Source organism: Mus pahari, chromosome 11 (genome assembly GCF_900095145.1).
Source record: "Mus pahari chromosome 11, PAHARI_EIJ_v1.1, whole genome shotgun sequence".
NCBI lineage: Eukaryota > Metazoa > Chordata > Mammalia > Rodentia > Muridae > Mus > Mus pahari.
Window position 1 is genome coordinate 58,729,398 of NC_034600.1, and position 10,040 is coordinate 58,739,437.

Below are 10,040 nucleotides of genomic sequence, written 5' to 3' on the forward strand. Positions count from 1 at the left end.
AAAAACCAAAAAAAAAAAAAAAAAAAAAAAAAAAAGATGCTCTGAAGAGGGTTGATGAGATGGCTCAGCAGGTCGGTACAGGAGCTTGCCACCAAGCTTTAGGACCCTAGTTCAATCTCCAGGAGCCAACGGAAAGAACTGACCCCTCTAAGTTGTCTTGTGACCACCATATATACCCTCTTGTCTGTGGTCCCCACACAAAATAAATAAATGTGGTTTCTAGCTATCTGAAGAAAAGGTAATTGGGTGAGTGAAAGAAAGGGCTTTTGTATCCTTGAAATGATCTAGTCTTTGCCCTGGGGGGGCGGGGGGAGTCTATGATGTCTCAATTTTATTTCTTGCTGAAAGGGACCTGAGTTCATAAAGCTGAGAAACAGGCTTTGTTTTTCTTTCCAGATGTGAAAGATGAGCTTGTCCTGGGCAAATGACCTAGGAGAATAGAGTGTTATGTAGTTTGTTTAACACTGAGTTGGAACGTGTTGCTTGGTTTGTTCTGGGTTCTGTTTCTTTGACCCATCCCACCTGCAGATCCGGCTTCCCGTGCCTTTGCTGGTCCACACCTAGAACACCCTACCCAGTCTGGCTAACCTCTCCTGTCTCCATAAAGCCAGCCTTGCCTGAGACTTCTGGAATCTTTTTTTTTTTTTCAAAGATTATTTATTTATTTATTTATTTATTTATTTATTATATGTAAGTACAGTGTAGCTATCTTCAGACACTCCAGAAGATGATGTCAGATCTTGTTACGGATGGTTATGAGCCACCATGTGGTTGCTGGGATTTGAACTCCGGACCTTCGGAAGAGCAGTCGGGTGCTCTTACCCCCTGAGCCATCTCACCAGCCCTCTCCTGGAATCTTAAGTAGACTCTTATTGCCACTCAGACTTATTTTGTAAAGACTGACTTTTATATACATGCGTGCTTGCGTGCATGTGTGTTACATATGTACCACATGTGTGCCTGTTACCTGCAGAAGTCAAAAAGAGGCCATCAGATCCTCTGAAACAAGTCACAGGTTGTGAAACCACCATGTAGGTGCTAGGAACTGAACCTCGATCCTCTTTGAGAGCAGCAAGTTTCCTTAACCACTGAACCATCGCTCCAGCGTGTCTCCCTCAGGCCCCTCCCCAGACTTCTTTCTTAGGTATCTGTGTTATATTCTAAACTGGAAAGACACAGCTTTCTTATTCCTCCATCTCTCTGTCTTGTGCAATCTGTGGTCTCTCAGTTTTGTTCCTTTCTTGGTTTTGGCCAAGGGTGTGGAAAGCGTTTAACAAAGGGATAAAATGGAGTGTTTCCTGTCCAGAAAGGACAATAGGAGATGGTTCCTGTTGAAAGCTAGCCCTGTGCTTCATGCCTCCTCCTGACCTTCCGTGGGACTGACTATAACCTGACAAAAGCCCATTTTCTGAGCCCCTCCTCTGACCCATAGTCAAAGAGGAGCTGTTCAGGGCTATGGTTACACCGTTATTGTGGTCCATATTTACAGTGCCATCCTTGGGGCATGACAGTTTGGAGTCAAGCATCTGGAATCGCGTGCACGTGCACACATACGCAACACTTGAGGGCTTGTGTGTGCCACCATTCCAGAGAGGTTTGACTGAGATGGGAGGGCCCACCCTGAGCCTGGGCAGCTGTAGTCCTTGAGCTGGTGGAGCCTGGACCACAAACAAAATGAGAAAGCCAGCTAAGCACCAGCCATCCCTGCTGTCTGACTGCTCACACATGTCCAGCCACCTGATGGACTTGCTGCCATGGTGGACTGTACCTTCAAATTGTGAGCCAAGATAAACCGCCCCTTCCCCACTTTCGGGAGAGGAGGAGGGGAGGTATTTTAAAATAGCATCAAAGACACTAATTAATAGGTCTATCAGGAATCTCCCAACACCCCTTGCTAAAGTCCATACACCACCCTGGAAAATACTAGGACAGGGAAAGGAGAAGGGTCCTGTTTGGCTGGGTTCCCATTTGCCAGAGAAGTATCCTAGTGTTCCCGGGGAGACTGAAAGCCTGACTAGCCTGGGTAATGCAGTCAGTGTTTTGCATTTCGTTTACATGCGATTTGAATATTCAAGAGGAAAGTATCTTGTTCAATTGGTGATTTAATGCTTTAACAACAGGCATTGGTAGCCTACTTTGTGGTTTAGATTATAGTCTTCAGTAATTAAAGAGTATGAAGTGTATAGTCGTGGAAATTATGAGCCTTTTAGCCACTTATAAAAATAAACTTTATAGTCTTACAAAACAAAAAGCTGTTGCCTTTGAATCCTCAGTGAAGGTATTATTCAAAAACCCCTCTTCACAGCTCGGAGATGGTGGCACACAGCTTTGATCCCAGCACTTAGGAGGCATATCTCTTGAGAGTTTGAGGACACCTGATCTATAAGAGTTCCAGGATAGCCAAGGCTCACAGAAAAACCCTATTTTGAAAAACCACCACCACCACCAAAACCCGACACCCCCCCACCCACCCCCCAAAAAAATCCCTCCCCTTCACAGCAGTTTGAGCCTGGTGAGTGCAGTGCTTGCTGAACCCCAGCAGAACAGGCACAGTGCATGCCTTTCCTGGGTAGAGAAAGAATGCAGGCATGCCACAGTTTACCCCCTGGAGCCTGATAGGTTCTACAATTGTTTCAACAAGAGGGATGAAAGAGCCTGTGCCCAAACTGATCCAGTTTGTAGGTGAATCTGCTGAGGAATTCAGGTGGAGACTGGGCTGGATAAGAAAGGACTCAGTAGGGCTGGAGAGATGGCTCAGGGGTTAAGAGCACCGGCTGCTCTTCCGAAGGTCCTGAGTTCAAATTCCAGCAACGACACGGTGGCTCACAACCATCCATAATGACATCTGATGCCCTCTTCTGAAGACAGCTACAGTGTACTTACATATAATAAATAAATAAATCTTTAAAAAAAAAGAGAAAGTTCTCAGTAATGTTCTGAAGTAGCAGTGACTTATTCAGAGTGTGTGCCTTTAATCCCAGCACTTGAATGGCAGAGGCAGGCAGCTCTCTGAACTCTAAACGGCCAGTCCAGTTACATAGAGAGTTACAGGGCAGCCCTGGAAAACCTTGACTGGGGTTGGGGGTGGGTGGGCAGGTGTTTCATTGTACTTAACTTTACATGTGATGTAACTTAGTGGTAGAATACCCCACTAGCCTGTGCAAGGCTCTGGATTCAATCTCTGGCAAGTGAAAAGAAAGAGAAAAATTAAAGTGGGAAAAAGTAACAAAGTAGCCATTTGGCTGTCTGATGATCCTTTGTTACTTTGTGTCCGATGGCGGGTTAAAGCTTCATAAAGCAAGTGATCTCGAAGTAGCAATAGGCAGTGTATGTGTTTACAGTACTTTAATATCTCTGTGTTATTTGATAGGCATTCCCTTTGTTTCTTTTGAGACAGGGTCTCACTATGAAGCCCCCACAGACCTGGAACTCACTATATAGAGACCAGGCTGACCTCAAACTCACAGAGATCTCCCTATCTCTGCCTCCCGAGTTCTAGGATTAAAGGCATGTACCACCACCATGCCTGGCTATAGGTTTTGTATTTGGGAAGTTTCTAATTTAGGAAGAAGTTTAAATCATCCTAGAAATAATTGGAGACAAAGGAGGGGAAATATATACGGTAGTAGATTGGTCATTTAAGGAAGAAGCGATGCCCCAGCCTTATCAAGCTACCTGGCCTCAGAAGGATATAATGGAATTCAGAAAAGAAGAAAGTGGGGCTGGTGAGATGGCTCAGTGGGTAAGAGCACCCAACTGCTCTTCCAAAGGTGCAGAGTTCAAATCCCAGCAACCACATGGTGACTCACAACCATCCTTAACAAGATCTGACGCCCTCTTCTGGAGTGTCTGAAGACAGCTACAGTGTACTTACATATAATAAATAAATCTAAAAAAAAAAAAAAAAAAAAGAACCCATCTTACAAGGTCTTGTGAGTTAATAAATATTACATATGAAGTACTTACTGAAGTACACGGTACCTAGTATTACAAATCATAAATATTAACGCTTTTTAAAAATTGTGTGTGTGTGTGTGTGTGTGTGTGTGTGTATGCCACAGCACACTGATACTAGAGGAAAACCCACATAGGCTGGATCTTTCCTTCTACTACAGTTCCGTAGGAGCCTTTTCTTGAAGTGTTCTTGGTCCCTTTTGGGTCTCTCATCTGCTCAGTCAGTCTCCAACAGAAATTATTTTCAATATAGCAGTCAGATTTCTGATGAAGAGAGTTCTCCGCTGGCTCTGTTTAGGGGCCCAGCTACATGGAACATTCTGTTCCCAATGCAGGTTTCTGCACATCTTTGATTTCATAAACAGACTTTAAGCGCTATCTTTTCATTTCACTAAGTCATCCTTTCTTTTTTAATTTTTAAAATAAGATTTATGTATATGAGTACACTGTCGCTGTCTGCAGACACACCAGAAGAAGACATCAGATCCCATTGCAGATGGTTGTCAGCCACCATGCAGGTGCTGGGACTTGAACTCAGGACCTCTGGAAGAGCAGATAGTGCTCTTAACAGCTGAGCTGTCTCTCCAGATCTTTTTAATATTTTTAATATTAACTTTTTAAATGTACATTGGTGTTTTGCCTGCATATATGTCTGTGTGAGAATATGATATCTTGGAATTACAGACAGTTGTGAGCTGCCGTGTGAGTACTGGGAATTGAACCCAGGTCCTCTGGAAGAGCAGTCAGTGCCCCCCAACCACTGAGCCATCTCTCCAGCTCCCAGATTTTATAACGTTTCATGTATTTCTCCAAGCTGACGCTGGCATTGGCCTCATGAGAAGCAACAAAATGCAGTTGATAAGGACCTGGGCTCCCTGAAGCCCAATGCCTGAGTCCAATCCACTACTTTGTAACTGATGATGCTTCACCTAGCCTGGCTCTCAGTTTCTCCCGATGTACAAGGTCATCATTTGTGGAACCTCTGGGAAGCTCTTCATGTAAAGTGTCTATTGTGAGGTAAATGCTTAATAAATTTAGCTGTTATTATAGAGTATATTCACGAACATTTCCATTCCAGGAACAGTTATCATTGATGTATCCTGGACAGGAAGTTCCAAAGGCATCTATAAAGTACAAGCACTTCAGGTGTTGTCAAAAGTCTACCCCGGGCTGGGGGCATTGGGGCCTAGAGAGGTGGTTCAGTGGTTAAGAGTATTGACTGCTCTACTAGAGAATCAGGGTTCAATTCCCAGCACCCATATGGTGGCTCACAACCCTCTTGATTTCAGCTCTGGGGGATTCAATGCCTCTGGCTTTTAAAGACACCTATACCCCTGTGCCTATACCCATATGCAGACACACACAACTGTACCCTGTGTTACAAATCCATATAACATATACAAGTCACAGCCAGGGTTACTCTACCAGAAGTAACTCTGTGGAAGTGGGGTTGCTTTGCTATGGAAAGTTTCTGCAGAGCATCTGTCTTTTAAGACGGTTCTGTAAATAATTGTTTTCCCAAGGACTGAAATAAGCAGAAAAACAGAAGCAGGGCTTAGCATTTCTTGTTCTTGACCTTGTTAGGAGTAAGGGTTTCGAAATGTAAAGTAGCATTTTGACTGTGTTGTGAATGTATACATGAAAGGTGGTAAATATGTAGCATATAATTTCCCCCTTATGGAGACTAGTGAAATACTAAAGTAGCAATGCATTCAAAGTGAAACTTGGTGAACCGATGAGTTTATTGGGGTTAGTCTGGAGTGGGGGTGAGGCATTACAGAAACAGGGATGACTCAAAAGCTGTGGAAGTCAAAGTCTACCCCGCATGGCCAACCTGGAGGTCACTGTGTTATTTGCAGGAAGCTCAAGAGGTATGCGTCTTCAGTTTTCTTTAAGGGGCTGCCCACTGGGAGTTTGACCGTGTTCCAGTGACTATATGGGCAACAATTGGATTTAGTAGGTTTTGCTTGTTTTTGGTGTGTGTGGGGGGGAGGGGTGCACAAGGGTGGGAAGAAAACATGATCAGGGAATGTTATACAAAATTCCCAAATAAGTAATAAAAATATTATGTTTGGAAAAGTTATTTTCCCAGAGAGAGAGAGAGAGAGAGAGAGAGAGAGAGAGAGAGAAAAGAGAGAGAGGAGTCTTCCAGGCTGCCTTATCTAACCTTAGGGATGTAGGAGCTTTGTGGATTAGTCAATTTCAGGAACTTCCTGAGTTTTTTTCCCCTAGTCTTAAGAAACAACCACATAGGGGCTGGAGAGATGGCTCAGCCGTTAAGAGCACTGACTGCTCTTCCAAAGGTCCTGAATTCAAATCTCGGCAATCACATGGGAACTCACAACTATCTGTAATGAAATCTGACTCCCTCTTCTGGAGTATCTGAAGACAGCTACAGTGTACTTATATATAGTAAATAAATAAATCTTTAAAAAAGAAAGAAAGAAAGAAAGAAAGAAAGAAAGAAAGAAAGAAAGAAAGAAAGAAAGAAAGAACAACATGGTGGCTCACAACTGTCTGTAATGGGATCTGATGACCACTTCTGGTGTGTCTAAAGACTGCTACAGGGTACTCATCATATAAATAAAATAAATAAATAAGTTTTTTTTTTTTAAAAGAAACATTCCTTTACAGTTCTCAGCCTTCCTAGTGCTGTGATCCTTTAATCGTACAGCTGTGGTGACCCACAACCATAAAGTTATGTTTGTTGCTATCTTATAAGTGTAACTGGCCACTGTTATGAATCATAATGTAAATATTTTTGGAGATGGGGGTTTGCTGGAGGGTTTGTGCTGAGAACTGCTGCTTTAGACCTTCTTGAGCTTTTAGGAGCTTCCTTCCTCTAGGGCAGAATGTTTCAACTCAGAGGAAACTGCTACACAAAAGTGGAGACTGGCTCTTCACCTATGGTCAGGAAGGGTTAAGGGGAGAGGGAGGGAGCCGGAAGGAGGATGTGAGTGAATGTCTGTTCTCTCCACCTTTCTCCTTTTTCCCCCTTGAATTCCACTTGGACCCTTGCCTGTGCGATGGCACTAATTTTAAGATTTTCTCCCCTTGGTAAATCATGTCTGGAAACAGCCCCTAGACACAAAGGAGAAGTGTGTCTGACTCACAGGCACGTCTCAGTCTAGTCAAGCTGACGATCAAGGTTAACCATTGCCCTAACTTAGGTCAATTTGTGACATGCTATAAAATATACAAGGAATGCGTGTATGATTACAGTTACTAGACATTCTGTCATAGTTATGGCTGCGGGGCTCCTGTCATTTCAGAGAGTCTGTCCTGGCTAGTTTTATGTCAGCTTGATACAAATTAGAGTTATCTAACAGGAGGGAGCCTCTGTTGAGAAAAATGCTTCTGTAAGATCAGGCTAGAGGCGAGCCTGTGGGGCATTTTCTTAATTGGGGATTGAGGAGGAGGGCCCAGCCCATTGTGGGTGGTTCCATCCCTGGGATGGTGGTCCTGGGTTCTATAAGAAAATAGTCTGAGCAAGCCATGAGGAGCAAGCCAGTAAGCAGCATTCCTCCATGGCCTCCAGGTCCTGTCCTGTTTGAGTTCCTGCCCTGGCTTCCTTCAGTGGTCAGCAGTGCTGTGGAAGTGTAAGTCACACAAACCCTTTCCTCCCCAGCTTGCTTTTGGTCATGGTGTGTCATCCATCATAGCAATAGTAACTGTAACTAAGACAGAATTGCACCCGAGTCCTAGTCCTGGGGCCTTCTGGCTGCTGTGGCCGTTGCCTAGCAGATAGTTTAAGATCTGTATGTCTTAGTTTGGTCCTATCCAAAAATGACTCTGATACAGGAATTTAGATGCAAGTAATGTCTTTTGGTAGCAGTCCCGAGGAACACTGAAAGAACAGAAAGCCAAGATAGCAAAGAGAAAGCAGACAATAAAAAGTACACAGATGGGGGCTGGAGAGATGGCTCAGAAGTTAAGAGCACTGACTGCTCTTCTGAAGGTCCTGAGTTCAAATCCCAGCAACCACATGGTGGCTCACAACCTCCGAAATGAGATCTGGTGCCCTCTTCTGGAGTGTCTGAAAACAGCTACAGTGTACTTATATATAATAAATAAATAAATCTTTAAAAAAAAAAAAAAAGTACACAGATGAGCCTGGAGAGATGGTTCAGAGGTTGAGAGCACTGATGGCTCTTCCAGAGGTTCTGAGTTCAAATCCCAGTAACCACATGGTGGCTCACAACCATCTGTAATGAAATCTGGTACCCTCTTCTGACATACAGGCAGAACACTATGTGTAAATTAAGTAAGTGTGTTAAAAAAAAAAAAAGACACAAGTGAGGGACTGGAAAGATGGTTCAGCAAGCAAGAGTACTTCCTGCTTTTGCAGGAGACCTGGATTTAGATCCCAGCATGGTGGCTCACAACGATCTGTAGCTCCGGTTTCAGGGAATCTGATCTCTTCTGGCCTCTGTGGGCACCACATGCGTGCCAACACATGCATAAAATATAAGTATGTATGAGCTAAAGCCAGGAGTCGGTGCATGCCCTTAATGCCAGCACTCAGAAGGCAGGGGCAGAAGGATCAGAAGTTTAAGGTTATCCTCAGATACACAGTAAAAAGAGGCCACCATGAGATACATAAGACCTTGTTTCAGAACAAATGTGCGTGCATGCCAGTGTGTGTGTGTGCATGTATGTGTGTATATATATATATGTATGTATTATGTATGTATGGGCTAAGAAACCCCTGGTGCACTCTCTGAGCATCTGTGTGGCATATGCTCAGAACTGTCTGACCAGAAGAAGATGACACACCAGCTCTTTTCCTGGGGGCTTCTTGTTCTTGGGAATCTGCTGATGTGTGCAAATAGCATCTGAGATGTGGGCAAGGAAACCATTGTTACAGAAGGGCCCCTTGGAAGATGAGCATAATTCCCTCCATGATCGGCTAGGGACAGCAGGTTTGCCAAAGCTCCTAACCACGGCACCTAACTAACTTAGTCTAACCTAGGCAAAGACACTAGTAAAACTCCCCTCCCAGGTCTCTGCAACATGAACAGTCCCCAAACATTTAGTTGTTCTTCCTGGTCTCAAGGAGTCCTGTGGATGGGGTATTGTATCTACTCTCAGTGGTACAAGACAAGCATGTATGTCGTTTTTTGTACATGCCTGGGTTGGAATCAGTAGCTTTATCAATGTTCAGTGGAATCTAGGGGTGGCCTTGTCCCAACTAGAGTTTCTTCACCAGGCCTCTGAAGGGCAAAATGAAGTCATTCATGCCATGCAATTAAACTGCACCTCTCAGGAAGGAAGAAAATCCCCCAACAGACCAGCCATTATTCCTAAGACCAAGAGACAGCACCTAAGCTGAAGGAGCCCAGGCAACTTGAGCTAGTGTAGGGAAGGGCCTCCTGCTTTCAAACCTCACAAGAAAAACAAGCCCGTGTCAAGACACCCACTGTTTCCTTGTTCCTGCTCAGAACCACCCTGTCAAAGCCGATCCTTCTGCCCAGCACAGAGGAGAGCCTTTCTGCTTTAAAAAAAAAAAAATGAATACTTACATTTAGTCTTTCACAAGTTCACACACGTATATAATACAGTCTAGTTCATCGTTTTTACACCCGCTTTTGTCTTTCTCCCAAACCTATCGACACTCCCTCCTCCCTACGAGTTCCCTTTTAAGGGTCATGTACTTTGTTTTGTGATTTTTAACCAAGACTGTCTATGTGAACTGGGAAAGACACTATCCAACTATCCCTAATGGGCTCACCAGTGGACGTGTGTCTAAAGCGAAGCCCCCTCCCCACTCCTTTAATAGCCAATAGCAGACAGAGGTAAGGATCCATAAGTCTCCCTTACCCATCAATAACTGGCTGTGGGCAGCCACAACTGCTCTGTGTTCATAACTGCAGTTGTCATGTCATATGCAGAAGACAGCGTTTTCTATAGTCTTCCCCTGTTCTCTGGCTCTTACATTATCTGTGCCTCTTCTGCCATAGTATTCCAAGCGCTGGGGAGGTGTGTGTGTGTGTGTGTGTGTGTGTGTGTGTGTGTGTGTGTGTGTGATGTAAATGCCCTGTTTAGAGCTGAGCACTCAACCGTTCCTTTTTCTTTTTTTTTTTTTT

The 10,040-nt window shown here is 44.1% G+C and overlaps 1 pseudogene; it reads left to right on the forward strand.

Annotated features, from left to right (window-relative positions):
• The first annotated feature begins 5,779 nt into the window (after positions 1-5,779).
• LOC110328903 overlaps positions 5,780-10,040 on the forward strand; it is a 10,237-nt pseudogene continuing 5,976 nt past the window's right edge.